Genomic DNA, 20,591 nt, shown 5'->3' on the forward strand with positions numbered 1-20,591 from the left:
TCCTCTTTTAGATGAGAGGTCTAATACTTTGAATTCGGAATTGTCATCCAAGGAAGTTTTATAAAACATCTTGTATGGAGCATTTTTTAGAAATCTGATCCGTTGTATTTTTAGCCAAGACACAGCTTCTCCATTGGTGGTTTTCTTTCTATTATTCGTAAATTTATGATCAACTGTTTCAACATTATTATCAGATGACTGAACAATTTTTAACCAAATTAAAGCTATGTTAATGTTACGATTGTTTGTGGGCAGGTATTACTGAGCAGGTATTACTGTAAGCTATGACATGCTTTTGAGTGGTAATGTCCCGAATGTGCTTTAAGATGCAGGACGCAACTTACTGTGATACTCTTGAGGCGATTTATTCATCCCATGCATATACACTGCTGGTCTTAGGTTAGACGCACGTTTAGTTGCATACAACTTTGCTTCATATTTATTTATTAAAGGACGATAGAAAAGAAGTTGAAATGCAAAAACATTTAATTTTTAATGATACTTTAAATATAATATTCAAATGATTATACATATTTAACAAAATTGTGTTTTTCAAACATTTTCTTAAAGCTAATCAAGATAAGGCGAGTTTTTCTTGGTCATTAGAATAGACGCACTTTGGCTTTTTAATTTTTATAAGAAAAGTATTTGGATTTTAACTTAAATTACCATTTGATTTATTTGAAAAAAAAAAAAAAAATTTCCTTTGTTAGTAATAACTTCATAAATCCGGTCCTTCATAGAATGATACAAGGAATCTATGTAGTTTAAGGAAATCTCGCTCCAAGCACGTTTAATATCTGCAGTTAATGTTTCCTTATCTTCGTATTGCTTTCCTCCTTCGTATACCTTCCGTGTTAGCCAGCCCCAAACATTTTCAATTACGTTAAGATCTGGAGAATATGGTGGCCAGGTCATGATATTAACGTTTTGACTCGAAATAAAAGATTTTACTACTCGAGAGTTATGAATAGGAGCATTGTCTTGTTGGAAAAACCAAGGAATTGGTCCAAAGAGATCTTTTAATTTTGGAAATACGGACTCCAACAATGTTTTGAAGCGATCGCCGTTCATCTTTTGATCGATAAAAATCAAGTAAATTGTTCCATAAAACGTGATAGCACCCCACACCATTATTCCCCCTTCTCTGCTATGGTGGCGACTTAAATATAGCTCATCTTTCTGCAAATCGTGATAATAATATTGAAATCCATCAGGGCCATCTAAATTAAAACGTTTTTCATCAGTAAATAAAACTGAACGCCAATCATTTAGTCGAGTGTCAAATTGGACAGTCCACGTCATGTATTCTTTCGCGAATTGAAGCCGGTTTTCTTTGCGTATTGCATTCAAAGGGGTTTTTTCTTGATTTTTAGACGCTTCAGGTGTTCTGCATTTCTGATCGTACGCTGAACAGTTGATAGGCTTGCTTTTACTCTGGCCAATTTCTTGATCTTAGGAGCAGATTTAGACGAATTCGCAGCAATTCTAACAATTTGGCGTACTGCTTGTTTTGATAGTGCCTTTTTTTCCTTTTGGAGTTATTTCCATATGCCTCTGGATCCTTCAAATATCTGTCAACAGTTCTGGAGCTGCGATTTATTTGTTTGGCTATGTTCCGATTGGACCCTCCTTGGGAGTGAAGAAAGTCTACTTTTTGACGTTCCAATAAGCTCATAACAGCAGCTTTTCCCATTTTTTTCTTCAAATGTAGCTCGAAAACACTTTATTTGTTTATTTTTGATATTTTTTCAATACGAAAGTTTACACTTGTCCACGCAATACGAAGAAATTTAAGCTGCGTCTAATTCAATGACCAACCGAAAACACGTGTGATTGCCATAGAAATTTCTATAATCTCCGAATGTACAGTTATTTTTTCGCAAATCAACCAGCTGTCAGCATTTTTTTTTTCGAACAAGATTCGCACTTTAATAAGAAAAGCATTTTGGACAATTAGAACAAGCATGATAATAAATAATTTATTTTGTTAAAAAAAAAGGATGGTGCGTCTAATCTAAGACCAGCTGTGTATTTTAGCATTTTTATTGTGGAAATTATGAAACCCTAAATTGGATACATACATGTTGCCTTTTATAATAAGCTACCGAAACAGAAAGTTTTGGATAAGAAAGTGCTTTCTGTAGATCAAATATGAATCTGTAATATTCACTCGGGTTATCTTTTGCTTTTTGTATGTCATCTGTTAAACTTTTTCTAGCCTGTTCGGCATTGTTAAGATGTGAATCATGAATTTCCATAAGATGCAACTTCTCGTCTTCATTACTGCATGCTTCAATTTTTAGTTTTAGCGAAACACATTTTGGCACGTGACTTTAGGAGGAGTATGAACATTTAAGTTGAACTACGTATTGAATATTTTCCTGTAAGTGCACTCCTTCACACGTCATGTATTCTTTTTATCACATTTTTTCACACACAGCTCATACATTTTTCGAATATCTAAGTCAGCGCTTAGATACTTTCGACCTGAAGGTCTAAAATTAATTATAAATAGTACTTTTTTACATTCAAAGGATTACTTGATCATACCTGAACCGTTATCAAAAGGCAAAATTAATAATTATTTTGCTAAACTTTGTGAACAGACTGACTTATACCACTTTAAAAAAACAGTAACCCTATTTTGTTTACCAACCAAAAAATAAACACATTTTATCGAGTTCATTCTCATGAACGAGAATTATATTAGATTTCTAAAATTTTTGACTTATACCCTTTCAAAATCAAGGGCTCATTTATAATATTAGTTCGGGAAAAAAACTATGACTTTCTCGGAGGATGACTTTAGTGATCGATATCTCGTAAAGTATCTACTTAAACAATTTGCAGTTTATGTTCGTTGTCAAGGTGACATTTCACACTAAAAAAAATAATTTGCTATTTTTTGTTTGTTCCATTCAATTCTCAGCCACAGGGTGTTACTATGGAAGTCAACAAAGAGAAAATTCGGTAAATTTTACAGTTTTTCTTTGATAAAGGCGTAAATATCATACAAACCAGGCCACAGAAAGTGTGAATGGTGTTTATGGTACCGATACTGTAACAGTTAATTACGAGATATTTTGGTTCGTCGATTCCGTTCATGCATTTTTTAAGGTTGAAGAAAATATCAATAAGGTCGATAATATCACAGAATTCGATTTTTATTATAGTTGACCGGTATGTTAGTAGTCGTAGAATCGCCCAGGAACTAAAAATCGACCATAAAATAGTTTTAAGCCATTTGCGTAAAAGTTTTACGCAAAAATAATGGATTTAATTTTTTCAAATACCGTTATCTTGAAGTTGGAGCCTGCCTGACAAAACGAAGAACGTCATTGAAGGTCCCAAAACCTTCGCCGAATTTTTGAACTTGTGCAGTGTTATTTAAATAAAGTAAGGAAGCTCGCTAGAAAGAGAATCAAGTGACACGTAGTACAATTAATTGGAATATTCAAGGAAGCCGACGAAGAGGTAGACCTGGAGGAGGAGTTCAGAAACGGGGATAAAGAAAACTAACTAAAGTTGGAACGAGATGAGGAATATTGTTTCTGATAAAGTCGAATGGTGAAAGATTGTAGTGGTCCTTTGTTTCCTCGCCGCACCATAGGAAATTATATACATACATAAATGTGCATAAATCAAAGATGTGAATGCAGCCTTTTAGAAACATATTTCCTCATTCTGATTCATATAAAATTTTACTAATCGCATTAATTTACTTTTTAGTTGAATCTTCTTAACACTTTCCTCCACTTCTTTCTTTCGCTTCATTTCCATAAAATTTGAGAAATTAAATCTTCAGTATTTACTACAAAATTTCGTTGCATCCCAGCCATAATAATTCGCTTTCGATAACCCTTTGATTTTACTGTACCTGCAGAGCTCCACTATTCAAGCACATTCAAGGTATCTACACACACATACATACATACTCATTTAAGTATATACAAGTAAACGGAAAATAAAATCCACTAAAAAGGAGAAACTCCATTCGATACATAGAAAAACTAACGCCTAGTCATTTAGTTATAAATTCTTCTGCGATGGAAAAGTTCAACTTCACGGCCACGATTGAGTTGAGAAAAACCTGTTGTGGGGCCTGTTGTTGGTCGTTGTGGCAGCCTTTGTGGCAATGAACAGCAAACGCTTCCTTATGGGAAAACTCAAATCTAATATATACTGCTTATACGTACACGTATGTATGTGTTGGTATGTATCTATGAATCTACGCGGATCGCTGGCCTCGCCTGACTGTACCTTCAGCAACTCTATTGCATTGCACATTTCTATTCTATTCCGTTTGGAGAACTTGCTGTGGAGGCCACAAAAACTCAACGCTGCTCCACGCATGCAGCCAAGGCACGGCACGGCAACTCTCCAAAGCCATTGCCTCACGCCTAGGAGACTGAAAATAATCGAGAATAGCGGAGAAAAGAGTGGCCGCAGCAAAGTGCAGCATTGCGCTCCTCTGCCCCTCCCTAGCCCAGCCGATAGCTTTGATATGCGCACGTCTTTGTTGGATATTTCCTTATTGCTTTCCGTTTGTTGGCAGCCGTTGCCACCGATCAGCGAAATAGGCGACACGTCGTTGGGGCCGCGACGCATGCAACATAAAGTATTTTCTTGCTACTCACAATAATTCAATCCTTGCTTGAAATTAAAATCAAATGAAGGGGCACCGTGTCTTCTCGCATGTCTTTAATGACTTCGATGGAGTTTTATTTTTGTTGCTACTGCCGTTTGCCGCTAATGTTGGTGTTGCTAATGTTATTTGTGTTGGTATTGGTTTCTATTGGTGTGCGTGGCATGTCGGTGTCAATCACCTGAAGTTTGAGGTGGCCTAACGAATAGGGGAAGAACTGACTTCATGATTTCACATTTTGTTAGAATTTAGAGATTTTCGTTCTTTTGTTGTTGTTTGTATATTAATGAACTCCAAAACATGAAAAGGATTCATTGTGGCATTGAAAAGGGAATCGGAAATTTTCCAAAAGATTAGCGCATCGAATGCGTTCCGCTTCATCTTCGCTGTCGATTCATTGTCTTGCGTTGCTCCACGCGCAGCCAAATGCACAGTGAGCGGTGGCAATAAGGAAGAGACCCAAAACACAGACATTTGAGGAATTTAAATATCCCTCATTCGTTTCTTTTACATCACATTTACGCCAACATGTCTCAATTGATGGAATGCTACACAAATGGATTTTTAATTTTTGTAATAAAACTTGTTTGTTTGTTTGTTTTCAGTGATTTTTTTGTTTACGGTAAATATGCGCATAGGTGTGTAATACCACCTTGCTCAAAAAGTTCCCGGAATATATTCAGAAAATTCAAAATACAAAATTATTCCTCAAAAGTGATATTATCACCTTCAAAGTACTCCCCATCGCCAGCAACGCACTAATGCTAGCATTTCATCCAGCTCCCGAAATATTTCTGGAACTCAGTTTTCGATGGAGAGTCAGAACTGCGAGACCACAGGTGAGCATAGCATGCTGAGAGAGGCTGCAGATGGACAGATCTTATGTTACCTGTCATGTCCGACCGACTGAAGCAGATCCTCCTGTCATTAAGCACAAGGGACTGTAGTCAGCTGGTTGGACTGATGACGGGCCACTTTCTCTGGGCGCAACTAAGTGCTCGCTGTTTTTTTGACTAAAATACAACTTTATTCTGGAAAAATGGTAACAAGTGAATTATTGAATGTATGGCCCACCGCTGGCTACTACTTTTCCCCATATTTCTGGTAGATCTCGTATACCGTGGCGGTAAAACTGTTCATCTTTTGAGGTTATCCACGGATCAAGCCACTTTTTGATGTCTTTATATGAATGGAACTCCTGGTCAGCTGGTCAGCTAGACCATGTGCCATCGATCGGAACAAGTGATAATCGGACGGTGCAATATCTGGAGAATACGGCGGATGGGGTAGGATTTCCCATTTCAGTGCGTCCAGGTAGGTTTTAACGGGTTTGGCAACGTGAGGCCGCGCGTTGTCATACTGTAGAATCACTTTTTCATGCCTCTCCGCGTATTGCGGCCGCTTCTCGCGCAGTGCTCGGCTCAATCGCGTCAATTGAAATTGATACCGATTCCCAGTGATGGTTTCGCTTGGTTTTAAAAGTTCATAATCCCACCAAATACATACACTGACCTTCGCAGCGTGAATATTCGGCCGAGACGACGACGTTGAACCATGACCGGGCAGTCCTCATGACTTTCTTTTCTTTGAATAGCTGTAATGAATCCATTTTTCCATCAGCCGTCACGATGCAATAAAGAAAACCCTTCCTTTTTTGCCACTGGAGCAGTTGTTCACAGGCGAAAAAACGACGTTCAACACCCCTTGGTTTTAACTCATGGGATCTCAAGTCCCCTGTTTCTGAATCATTCCCAAAGCATGCAATCGCTTGGAAATGGATTGGCGGGTAACTCCTAATACTGAAGCAAGCTCTTCTTGCATTTGACACAGATCCTCATTGAGTAGTGCCTCCAATTCAGCGTCTTCGAAGGTTTTTGGGCTTCCTTCACGCGGACAGTCATCAACATTACAATCACCGTCTTTGAAGCGACGAAACGAATCTCGGCACGTTGTTTCACTTAAAGCAGCATCTCCATAACCTTTTTGTAGTTCTCGAAGCGCTTCAGTCGCCGTTTTTTTGAATGAAAGAGGAAAAACAACACTTACCGCAAATGACGATTATTCGGCACAAAATCAGACATTTTCACAAAACCAGAAGTATGTGATACCAAAACAAAATCGCTAATGTGTCGAAACAGTTTGTTTATGACGTTTAGGTTATGTTAGAATAGACTAGCGCACACTGTTGGCGTCATCTATGGACAAACAGGGGGAACTTAGTTGCGCACCTAATAATACAATTAACATAGTTTTGTGGGGCAGAACCAGTTCTATCTAATGATTACTTACCCTTTGCCAAACAGCACACAAATCGTTGTAAAATATTTAAAAGCAAATATAAAAATGCTATGAACTAATTTCGCAATCCAATACTTGGTTTTGTCGTGGTTAATTTGTAGTCCAACATGCAGGGCCTCCTTTTCGAGATCGCTTAATTCTTTTTTTTAGTGTTTTTACGTCTCTCGTCATAATTACTATGTCATTTGCGTACGTATATATTTGCCTACTGCTGTTGAAGACGTCTTTGTGATTAGAAACGATGAACTACTTCATTCAACACTAGTTTAGAAACCCCCGTTCCCCCTTTTTAAACAAGCTTTTAACATATTTTGATAATATGTATGCAGCTTTACGGATTTCTGGTCAGGTGAACTTTTATCAAAAATGTCCGATAATTTTGCAGGGACTTAACTGCGACTCGCCTGCGCCAGTATTACAAATTGTGTTTTTTACAGTTTTTATAAATAATTTTTCAATATTACACGTTTGAGCTCTGCCTGGCTGTAGATATCTGCCTATTGGAGGTCTCATAATGGTATCCAAACGGCGCTTCAGTGCTACTAGAGGAGTGCCAGACTGGCACTTCAACCATTTCAGCTTCCTACCTACCTGTACGTTTGAGGTAGAATCAATATTTCTTTATTATTATTATTTTTTTTAAATATAATTCGCTTTCAATGTCTTGAATTGGAATTTTGTAACATACAAAAGTAAGTAAAGAGTAGAAATGTTGAACAGTGGTAAATATCTTAATGACATAAATACAACAACGATAACATGAATACAACAACAACAAAATTACCTGAAATAACAATTAACAATTTGAATAATAATAAATATTTATATGCAATAAAACTCGCGCAACTATCAGACGACATTTACATGCCCACGAACATTTCTTCATATCACCTATACTGGCATACATACATACATACATATATATGCAATAACTATGCACGAGTATTAGCAATACTGCGTATACAAGTGCATATGATTGTGTGTATGTAAGTTTAAAAAACAATATTACCACACGCTTCTTGTATGGTTCAATGTGCACACACATACACATCTAATCATTTTGTCGTTAGGCGTAACGAAGTGCACGTAACTTTCGTTTTTTTGTTTGCAATCAATTACTTGCGGTGTAGACATTGATTTTATTGTTGGTCAGGGTGCAATTTTTTTGCCGTTGATAATTTGTTTATGTTTAGACGTTATAAGGCGCCTGCAGAGGGCGACATACACACTAACAAACACAAATACGAGTATATGTGCCCACAGTTGCGCAAAGTATTGATCGAATGCTGGTGATGGCAAACATACATATTTGTGCGTGGATTCAACAATAGAAGTCAAGTTCCATTTGAAGAAAATTCATTATTGAATGTAATAACTAACATTTTCAAGAACCTAAAAGAAAATAATTTTTATAAAGCTTGGAATTTGATGTAACTTAAAAGTAGAGCGTAGTAATTCGATTACTTGTCCCATTTTTTCCGATACTTCGCGTAGTCACCTTTTGCTTTTAGAAGTGCACTACCCTAAGCGAAATAGCTACAAATATGAGACATTGAACAAAATACTTTTTTTTTTATAATGAAATGATCGAAGGTTGAGTCTTTTTACCTTTCGGTAGAAGGAAAGAAAATAAACATGAGTATAAAATATGTAAAAGTATTTATGATATTTCAGTTTTCTTTTGTAAAACTTTAATAATTTCTCGAGGGCTTCGAATGAACCAAGACCAGAAAAATCACGTCGTTTTCAGTTAAAACGGAAAGCCATCCTCGCGGTTTTTATGGATTAGAACGGAATTGTACACAACGGAATTTCTCCAAAAAGTCAGACAGTTAACTATTATTGGGTGTTATGAGACGTCTCATTGTCTACGTGAAGCAAATCGCAATTCACCAAAACAGAACGAATTTGTGGGAAAACAATTCGCGGATTTTGCTCCATGATACCCAAGACCGAAAAGAATACCATCCAACAGCCATCGCAACCATCGAGTTCAGCTGATGTGGCTCCCAGCGTTTCTCTTATGTTTGATCGAGTCAAAAAACCACTACGGGGAACGCGTCGCGTTTTAGCAGCCGTAAGGAAGTAATAGAAAAATCGAAGACAGCTCTGAATATACTGAAAATATAGTTTTTTTTTGTTTTTTTGTCGAGACGAACTACCAAGTACAACACTCAAACCACATTAAGTCCACTGTACTGCACTCGGGTTCCTTTTTTAATTTTTTTTTTTAAATATACCCGAACTCGAAAGGAATCTGAGTAGCTCTTGTGGCGCCCAGGAGCCAAGGTGGTCCCTTTTTAACACATCAGTGCCAAAGATCTCAAGCCTTATTCGAGCGAAGGCGGGGCAGATGCACAAAAAGTGGTCCGCCCTCTCATCCTCTTCACAAACTGGACAGAGTGCACTGTCTGAAATGACTATTTTTTCCATGTATTAGGTGGGCAACTAAGTTCAAACCAGCAGTATGTGCTAGTCGATTCTAACATAACCTAAACGTCATAAACCAAGCTTAGACATATGGTAAACAAACAGCTTCGACACATTAGTGATTTTGTTTTGGTATCACATACTTTTGGTTTTGTGAAAATGTCTGATTTTCTGTCGAATAATCGTCATTTGCACGAAGTGTTGATTTTCCTCTTTCTTACTGTTGACGACCGTCCGCGTGAAGGAAGGCCAAAAACCTTCGGGGACGCTGAATTGGAGGCATTGCTAAATGAGGATCCGTGTCAAACGCAAGAAGAGCTTGCCTCAGTATTAGGAGTTACCTGGCAATCCATTTCCTAGCGTTTGCATGCTTTGGGAATGATTCAGAAACAGGGGACTTGAGTTCCTTATGAGTTAAAACCAATTGATGTTGAACGTCGTTTTTTCGCCAGCGGCAAAAAAGGAAGGATTTTCTTCATCGCTTCGTGACGGGTGATGAAAAATGGATTCATTACAGCAATCCAAAGAAAAGAAAGTCATAGGGACTGCCCGGTTATGCTTCTACGTCGTCGCCTCGGACGAATATTCACGCTGCGAAGGTTATGCTATGTATGTGGTGGGACCAAGTTGGTGTTATTTATTATGAACTATTAAAACCAAGCGAAACCATCACTGGGGATCGATTTCATCGGTATCGACTTTAATTAATGCGATTGAGCCGAGCACTACGCGAGAAACGGCCGCAATACGCGGAGAGGCATTTAAAGGGATTCTACAGCATCACAACGCTCGGTCTCACGTTGCCAAACCCGTTAAAACCTACCTGGAAACACTGAAATGGGAAATCCCACCCGCCATATTCTACAGATATTGCGCTGTCCGATTATCACCTTTTCCGATCGATGGCACATGGTATAGCTGACCAGCTGAGGAGCAGTTCCATCCATATGAAGACATCAGAGGACAGCCTCAAAAAAATGAACAGTTTTACCGCGACAGTATACGAGATCTACCAGAAAGATGGGAAAAAGTAGTAGCCAGCGATGGGCAATACTTTCAATGATTCACTTGTAACCATTTTTTCAGAATAAAGTTGTATTTTCATGAAAAAAACATCGATAACTTATTCCGTTATTAGTTTTAAGGCTTAGAAATAAAAATACGCAGTAGGCAAAAATCAACATTTTCTGTGCTTTTCATTGAGGTCAAAAAGCTGTCGAAGCCGCCCGGGACATTTGCGACGTGTATGGAGAAGGTGTCATAGACGAGTCTACAGTACGGAAATGTTTTGCAAAGTTCAAAAATGACGACTTTGACGTCGATGACACGTCCCGCAGGGGAAGACCTTCTCAATTCGATGAAGAACGTCTGAAATCACTTTTGAAGCCGAACAGTCGCCAAACCAGTCGTGAATAGGCGAATTAGAGGAAGAAATGAACTGCGATCGTAAAACGATTCTCAATCATAGATAAATATGAAGCAAACAAAGAAAGAAGAAAGGAGTGGGTGGCTCCTGGAGATACGTCAAAGCCGAGAGTCAAGCCTGATCTTCATCCAAAGAAAATCATGATATGTGTTTGATGGGACAGGAAGGGCAAAGTGCACTGCTAAATGTTCGAAAAGAATGCCACGACCAACAAGGAGCGCTACATTGTCCAGCTACACCGCGTAAATGAGGCTAGTCGACTGAAAAGTCCTGATCGACTCTCCTTCATGAAAACGCCCAGGCCCCATGTTGCACAAGTCGTCAATGCCACACTCCAAGAGCTCGAATGGGAGGTCCTTCAGCATCCGTTGTATTCTCCGTATCTTGCACCGACCAATTACCATCTTTTCCGCTCCCTGTCATATGAAGGGCGGTACCTTCGATAACAAAGAGACTCAACAACCTATTTGACACCAGACCAGGAGAAGGATTTCTTAACCTTTCGTTCGATGCCTTCATCAACTTCCTTTCGGTCAGTTTCTTTGCAAAAAGATTAATAATGAAAAAATGCTAATTAGGTTTTTATTGATTTAAAATGCATTATTTCATACACCCAGCTTATTTTATCTGAGTGTTTTTATCTCGTCCATATTAAGTTATTAGGTCGTCACCTAACGCTGGTTGCCGCTCTCTATGAGAATACAGACTAGATTTGATTTGTGGTGGGTTGGACAAGTCGAGGCACTCAGTCAGGAAGACCATTGTACCACTAAATGCAGAGCGACTCACTTAGGCCTAAAGGCACATTATGTTACTACTTGCTTGGGCATAGGTTAGGGTGGGTTATGGTATAACACCAACTCACTTAGACCTTACAGGTCCGTTGTGATACCACTGTACAATACGGGAACCTCATTTATTTTTCTACGTGAAACCATTTTGTCGCTTCCATGAAGCGGAGGATCTGTTCAATCTCCACGCCGGACAGGTGCGTAAGCGAATCGAAAAAGTATCTACCTAGAAAACCTTCTTCTAAAATGAGCATTTTTTTTTTTGGAAGTTCTAGAAAAGAGGGGAAAAATGTAGGGAACTTTTGAAAATTAGACTTCATACGCTGTTATTGAATTCAAAGTATAATAAACATCAAATCTTTGATGCAACTTGTAACATTTTGGACATTTATAGGGCCTTTAGAGGTCTAGTTCGTCGTTCCACCTTATACGCCACTCGCAGTGATCTTTGCTATTCACACTCCAAAATATATTATTGTTCCTAAATATTATTCGGTACGACTCGATCAATACTTTGAGCCACTGTATGTATGCAAGTTGTAAATTAAATAGAATGACTTGACTCGCAAATCCATTCCAACTTCTAGACGCGCTTACACCACAAACCACAAACAGCCTCTGCAAATTGACGTAAATTGTGCGGAAAGTGTGAAACGTTTAGCAAAAAGGCGTTTTGCAATAAATAAAAAAATAATTGTTAATAGCCTTTTAATGTAAAAATATAAAACGTCGGGTGAGTTTCATGAGATCATGAAGAATTATCTGGTTTGTGTGCGGTTGATTTCGTGTAGCTTGAAAGAGGAAGTGGTAGACTAATAGGTTCGGGCTAGCATTGACTTTTAACCGAACATTTGGAATACAAAGTTTTTCTGAATTAACTTTATTTCAACCGATTTACGCACAGACAAACACATTTATAAGTATAAATTAGAAATTCTGGGATTCCGGGTACCAAAAATATCGGGACTAGTGGATATGAATTCCAAAATAACTTATTATTTTTTTCTATTTCAAAGGGTAGACGACTGGACTCGTCTCAGAGACATCCTACCCGGTCATCGGCATCCCCCTGACTGTTGTTAAAGGTGAATTGCACAACTTATTTCTCAGAAAGACGCAGAAGAAATGGATCTCCTTTTCTTCATGTTTTATTTCGAAATCACTTTGGCCCCAGTAAAATATACGGAGGACTCAGAAAATCCTGGGGACTTTAGGTCATTCAATTTCCAAACTCGTAGCTCGGTTATTGGACGATTGGCACACGCACGACAAGCTAGGTTTACCATTTAACCTCCATTGCCGAAGTTGGCAATGACTTTCTTCAACAGCCTGGGGCAGGGCGCTAACCTAAATCCCATGAATCTTATCCATTACATCAATAGCTCTGGATGGCTGTAGAGGTCTCATAATTCAGCCAAAAGATCTGCACTAAGACTGAGGATGACTGGACAATTCTCACAAAAGGCTTTTTGGTCACCGTAACATACAGGACATAAACGGAGGATCAGACTACGTTATTTCACAAGTAAACTTTGGCAAGAGGCCTGGTTTTCGAATAGAACAGAATGACTGGCAGAAGGGTTTAGAGTTCGATTACCACGCATACAGTTTCTTTACAGATGGATCCAAAACGACGGAAGAAGTAGGAGCAGCTATCTTTTGCCCTCAGTTTGATCTCCAAAAGTGTTTGAGGCTTCCTAACATCCTAACAACTGTAGCATATTTCAAGGTGAGATTTATGCTGTACCCAAAGCAGCTGAATTAGCATAGCTATAAAGCAGCCACAAATTTAGTTTGATAAATTATGTTTATTTAATTCATAGTAAAAACTGTGTGAAAATAATACTAAATTAAGAATCAGTTAACTTTTGCTCGGTATGACCACCTTTTGCCTTGACTATGCCTTGAGACGGTCCAGAAACGAATCGCAAGCTGCCCGAATGTGACTTGCAGGTATTTTGGACCACTCGTGGACAATTACTTTTTTCAGTGTCTCGAGACTGGTGAATCTTTTAATTCGGACCTCGCTCTCCAAAATGGCCCAAAGAGAATAATCTATCGGATTCGCGTCTGGTGAATTTGAGAGCCATTGTGTGAACGTTATGAAGTTAAGAACATTGTTTTTTAACCATTCTTGGTTCATTCGAGCTTTGTGAGATGGTGCCAAGTCCTGTTGAAACGTCCATGGTGTGCCAGCGAAATATTTGTCTGCCCACGGCTTCGAAGCAACCTCCAGAATACTTTCTCGATAATATTTCGCCTTTACCTTGACGCCAGGCTCGATGAAAATGATTAGAGAGCGCCCCTCTGCGGTTACAGCGGCCCAAACCATTACCTGTGACGGGTGCTGCCTCCTGGTGGTCAATCAATGACTCAAATTCTCGTATGAACGGTCGGTTAAATAAACCCTATCGTTTTTGGAGTTAACGCATTGTTCAGTTTGAAAACATTTCTCGTCAGAAAACACAATGTTCGGAAATTTACGTCTTTCGGCCAAGCGAAGCAACTCCTTCACTCTCTCAAGTCTGACTTGTTGCTGCTTTGGTGTGAGATCATGCGCCTTTTGGATCTTGTAAGGATTGACTTTGAGATCATTGTTCAGTATGCGGCGGATGCTGCGACCATTCAGTCACGGAAGAAAAGTCGTAAATATTGAGCTTCTAAAAAATTCGAAAATATTCTGTTAGCAAAACAAACATTTATGGTTCATAATAATAAAACTGGAGGAAATTAACAGATAATAGAACTAAGGCTTACATAAAATCTTAACATATAAAACGTTGAGACACAAAGAACAATTAAAATATTATAAATTGTAATTTAGAAAATATTCATAGTTCCAAGAGCATTTAAAAGAAAATTTATGCACGACAATTAGATTTGACCAATTATTACTTAATGAATTGGAATATAATAAATATCGGGTGTTTTGTAAGAACTTGCCTCCACGTGTTGGATGTTTGTTGTTGTAGCAGTTAACTTTGCCCTGTCAGTGTAGTGTAAATCACCGGCCGTCTTCGTCTAGCTCATCAAGCGGTAGGCCCAGAAAACTTCCTGTTTCGACAGGTTGGGTCCAGAGGGAGAGGGTGGAGTTTAACCAGCTACAGGGAGCATATGGGTCTCGTCGTGTAGATGTTGAAGTGGTGACATCAGGAGGCAGCCCATCGCAGTCCTGATGGCAGTGTTTTGACAAGTCTGTCGCTTCGTCCACTGCAAATCACTATTTTCAGACGACCAGACAGGCGCGACATAGTTTAAAACTGGCCCGCCTATTGCCTTAAATGTTGACAGAATAATTTCTTTGTCTGTGCTCCAAGTGCTGCCGGCCACCGATTTGAGAAACTTGTTGCGATTCTATACTTTAGTTGCAATAGCGGTGGTATGCGCTGTGAAGGAGAGCAAACTGTTGATGGTAACTCCCAAGATTTTGGGGTTATTAATAGTCAGTATTGTTGTGTCGTTGACTTTTACCTTAAGTTGCAGTTTGACTTCCTTTGGCCAGGTGGTGAAGAGGGTCGCCGTAGATCTCGTGGGGGAACGTTGTAGGTTCCTCACAGTGAAGAAGCGAGAAAGGAAGGCGCACAGGCCATCATTGTGCAGTCGTCGGCGTAGGACACCAGGGAGACTCCGTCTGGTGGTTGGGCGAGTTTCGAGAAATAGGAGTTAAAAGGGAAGGGTGAAAGGACACCACCTTGCGGAACTCTTTGCTTTATTTTCCTCTATTAAGAGATTTGCTCTCGAATTAGTACCGGCGAATGACGACCACTCTGGTAGTTCGCGGTCCACCTCTACAACCCTGGCGGGAGTGTCGACTGTAAAACATCATCTAGTACCGTGGCATGGCTGACAGTGTCGAAAGTCTTTTTTAGGTCAAACGTTTCTAGGACAGTCCTTTCGCAGGGCCGTTTTTGGTTAAGCCCGCGATCTGGGCGTTTATTACGGTGAGTGCTGTGGTGGTACTGTGCACTTCTTCGGAAGCCATGTTTGTGTGAGGCTGCGTTCAGGTGTTTCGTGTAGAGTGGGAGTAGAAGGGCTTCAAGGTGCTGGATGGCCTCCCGCGCCAGCGACTTTCTTGTGGGCACCAGCCTAAGACTGCTTTTGCAATACCTCCATGAGGCTTCCGAAATGTATGTCCAATCCATTTTTTACTATAATCATGGCAGTTTTTTTTTTAAATACGAATGATATCCGGCATATGTCCGCCGCTGCTACGAGTTAGATGATCCAGTCGATCAGTTCGCTTTTTGCCTGTCTTTTCCAATAAATCGGGTCGTATGGCGTCAATGGTGGCTTGAATATTGGCTTTCAATGCTTCCAGAGTTGCTGCTGAATGGTTTGTCGACATAAGCCAATGACTTAACATAACCCCATTAAGAATAATCCAGAGACGTTAAAGAAGGGGACCAGAGAACAGAAGCACTTCTGGAAAGAAAGTTGCAACCAAATTGATATCGCAATAAACCCATTGTTAAGCGAGCTGTATGGCAAGTTGCGCCATCTTGTTGGAACCAAATGAGGTCGATGTTTAGCTGACTAATTTTTGGAAAGAAAAATTTGGGTAGCATGGCTCGATATCGTTCGCCATTCACCGTAACGGCAACTCGTTCCTCATTTCGAATGATATAAAGACCGATGATGCTCAGTGCTCTGTGAACTTCGCAGATCATTGAACAGATGCATTTTTTTCAAAGTAAATTTCCACAATTTGGAAGTGTTGTTCTTGCGTTAAACGATTCGTAGTTATCAATATCGATAGTTTGCATGCAGCTGAAAAAACACCCGGTATCAGCGGCGGGAAATTTATGTCTATATGCATATAAATATTTATTAATTATTTAAAATGTTAATTGCAATTTATGATAGGTTTTTGTTGTTGCACTTATGCCGTTGTTGTTGTACAAGGTGAAGTCCAAAATAGACAAGACTGAGTTAAACTAGAAACGATAGGAGCTTTATTCTGATAACTTTGAGTTTTTTTTATTCAAAATAGTTCCCTCTGGCCTCGATAAACTGTTTGGCGCGGTCTAAAAGTTTTTCGAAAGAGTGTTTCAGGTCATTGAGCGGAATGTCCTTCAGGATGCCGGTACAAGCCTTTTGGACGGCCTATCCGGACGCAAACCATTTTCCTTTCATGGCCAAGTGCAATTTTCCGAATAGGTAGAAGTCACAGGAAGCCACATCAGGCGAGTACGGTGAGTGATTGATGGTTAAAATGCGATTTCTAGTCAAAAAATCAGTCACTAGGATGAATCGAGATGAGATGGTGCATTATCATGCAATAAGCGCCAACTTCCGCCTTCGTGGTATTCAGGGCGAATCGACGAATGAGATGCAATAAACATTTCAAATGCCAAGATAGAAAACTGCACTGACGGTTTGGGCCGTTGGCACGAACTCATTGTGGCAAATTTTCATTTGTTAGAATATTTGGTATTTGATGATGCTCCAATTGGTCTTTGTGGGTTGTTGTTGTTGTAGCAGCATAAACATTCCCCATACATATATGGGGAATGCTGCTGAAGTGACAGTCCTTGGCCGGATATAAATCCGGGTCGTTCCGGTAACATTGAACCGACTGTCGTGGGAACGTGGTCTTTGTGGGTCTTCATGTTCTGATGAATTTTTCTGTCTTGCAGCTCTGCAATCGGTGGAAAGCTGCTCTGCTAATTGAAAAAAAAGACTATTTTCGTTGATTTGTATACCTTTCCTTTCCTTGTAAAGAATCCAAGCATTTAAAGCAGCCAAATCTAAAATATTGAAAAATATTTGGAGGGGCCATTTACGAGAACTAGATTTTACTGTATATTTTCTAGTCATTTGACACGCCATATCAACTTCAAATTTCGGTTTGTTATAAAATTGAATAGAGTCTGGTAACAATTTTTATTTTTTTATTCTTTTTATTCCTTTATTATTCCACTTGGGAACATAGGGCTTCAACAAAACATTTAAATCTTATTCTGTTAATCACTGTTTTCTTTACGACATCCCACGTTTGGTTAACTGTTTCTAGTTCACGAAGGTTAGAACGCCTCCAAGCATTTCGTGGATGACCGGGACGTCTGTGTCCTTGTGGGTGCCATTCCAATGCTGTTCTGCTAATGCTTTGTCTGACCTTTTTGAGAGTGTGCCCGATCTATCGCCATTTACGACTACTTATCACCTTTTGGATTGGATCTTGCTCGGTGATCTGACACTAGTCCGTATTTCGGATAGTGTTTTTTATTACTTTTATCAATTTTCACAAAATTATACCTGGAACTTAGAACAGCTACTATTTTATTCGGGTTGCTTTTATATACCCTATGACTAGAAAGTACCGGGAATGTTTAATTTAAAGAAACCGCGCACTTGGGAACCGGCCCATATTTTTCTTTATGTTGGTAGGACTGTAAGACACACATCTGTCACTGTTTAGCGCCATCGGATCATTAGTATAAGCCGGAAATGTGTGCAAACAATTCTTGGATTTTGCATGATGACAACGCGCCATCGCACATACCTCAAATTGTGCTGGATTATTTGACCAAACACCAAGTAAATTCCTGCGTGCAAGCACCGTATTCATCTGATATGGCCCTGTGCGACTTCTTTTTGTTTCCCAACTTGCAGTTACCACTTCGTGGAAGGAGATTTCAGTCGATAGAGAAGATCGAAGAGAGTGCGACAAAGGAGCTGAAGGCCATCCCTTCGTTGGCCTGCCAGGGGCACATGGAGGACTGCGTTAAACGTTGGCCCATGTGTGTTGCTTCAGACGGGACATATTTTGAAACAGATAAAATACTCTGTTTTGTTTTATTTAAACATTCCCGGTACTTTCAGATCATAGGGACACATTTTTCTGATTTATATAGCAGAGTGACCATTACTGTTCGGAATTCACAGAGAGAACGTAGGTTCGCACCTCGGTGAAATACCAAAATTAAGAAAAACATTTCTCTAATAGCGGTCGCACCTCCGCAGTCAAAGGCAAACCTCCTAGTGTATTTCTGCCATGAAAAAGCGCCTCATAAAATATCTGCTGTTCGGAATCGGCTTGAAACTGTAGGTCCCTCCATTTGTGGAACAACATCAAGACGCACACCACAAATAGGAGGAGGAGCTCGGCCAAACACCCAAGAGAGGGGGTACGCGCCAATTATATACCTATATTTATATATAGGAGAGTGAAAAATGAGTCATGCCATCCTTCGTTTTTTTGGTATTTTTATGTTGTACAAAAAGTCACAAAATTATAAGAAGCTGTGCCATTATATGTATACTAGGGCGGGTCGATTTAAAAATCGCTCATTGCTCTGTGAAAATCGTATTCTAGGGGTCAAAATAAGAAACTTTGCCGAAGGAACCATACCTCTAAAACGAATTCTGATGTCCCCCAATTTGGGTCGAACGAAAAATCCCACTTTGACCCATTTAGAGTGCTCCAATCGAGTCCAAATGTATGACCGACCCCCACTAACTTTGGACGACCGATCCACCCATGCCAGTGGCACACCCCCTGGAACTCCCCTGGGGGGTTCCCCATACAATCATTTCAAAATATCACCATTTTTTGCCTTTAAATGAGAAAAGAAACTAAAAATTTCGACCCAAATTGGGGGACATCAGAATTCGTTTTAGAGGTATGGTTCCTTCAGCAAAGTTTCTTATTTTGATCCCTAGAATATGATTTTCACAGAGCAATGGGCGATTTTTTTGCCTCCCCACAAATCGACTCGGCCTATGTTAAAGCGAAAAATTACAATATATTTCAAAAAAAAAAAAAATAAAACAAAATACAATTCAACTTTCATACAGCAATCGTATAATATTGATAATATATGTCTACAAACATTAAAAACACAATTAATATTACTCGCGCATGCGCTCAACTCCTTGCCTGCCACGTTGCATGCGCGCGATACTAACCACATCCACAACGCGCCCCAAAAGGCCAACAGTTTTCTTTTGTACTCTTTTGTCCACCTTTGCCGCAACTTTGGTTATGGTTAGATCTCAGTATGACTATTTCCAGCCTTTGTTGCGCGTTTATCGGCTTTGGCAGGCGTCTACGCGGATCAATGCGGGGCACTTACAACCATACGTGTTGAGAAACACGCATCCACATACATACACAGGTATTTGTAAGTACTCATTTCCACTTTAACTACATCTACGTGCACTCATTATTAGTGGATACATTTGTGGAAGTTGACTAGCAAGGAATTCTTCTTGGCCTACAGTGACTTCTTTTGGTAAGGCGCGGGAGCACTGACCTTTTCCACGCGTGCAGGTTTTCATCGAGTTGTAAATGTGTGTATAATATTTACATATACATGTGTAACATACAGACAAACATACGTATGTATGGGTGCGCATCTTTTTTCCGCTGTTTATGTTAGGATCTTTTGTGTCTGTGCTTCGGTAGTGTAATGTAAATAACTGTCTGTATGTATGCGCACTTACTTGCCTTTATATTTATGTACGAATGTATATCCGTGTGTGCTGGCATTAGTGGGAGTGTATGTGATTTTATTTTTTTATATTTTACAGCGAAGCATTAAAGTCAGTTATTTCTGTATCTGACGAAAGAAAAAATGTTTTTCTACGATGTTAAATATTTGTCTATCTTCATTGAGGATGTAGACTTTTGAACCCAGACGTAGATGAACTCGTTTTTCTATGTATGAACATAAGTATGCATGCATGTGTGTATGTCTGTCTGTATTAGTAAGCATATTTCGGCTAGCGGCTTCTCTTTTTGTTTTTTGTCGTTTAGACAAACCCGGCCCATGGAATTATTTATTAAAAAAACAAAAAAAATTCAATCTCAAGCTAAGCGCTATACTTGGACCTCACTAAATGGATTTGACTTAGAACAACAAAAAAAAAAACATTATTATACGAGGACGGTGGTAACGGTAAAACGGTGCTGGTCAGTGGAAATACTCAACCACTTCAACAACAACAACAACAAGCGTTAAGAAATTAAGTTCACTAGCCTCTAGCACAATAATTT

Source organism: Anastrepha ludens, chromosome 2 (genome assembly GCF_028408465.1).
Source record: "Anastrepha ludens isolate Willacy chromosome 2, idAnaLude1.1, whole genome shotgun sequence".
In the NCBI taxonomy this organism is placed as follows: domain Eukaryota; kingdom Metazoa; phylum Arthropoda; class Insecta; order Diptera; family Tephritidae; genus Anastrepha; species Anastrepha ludens.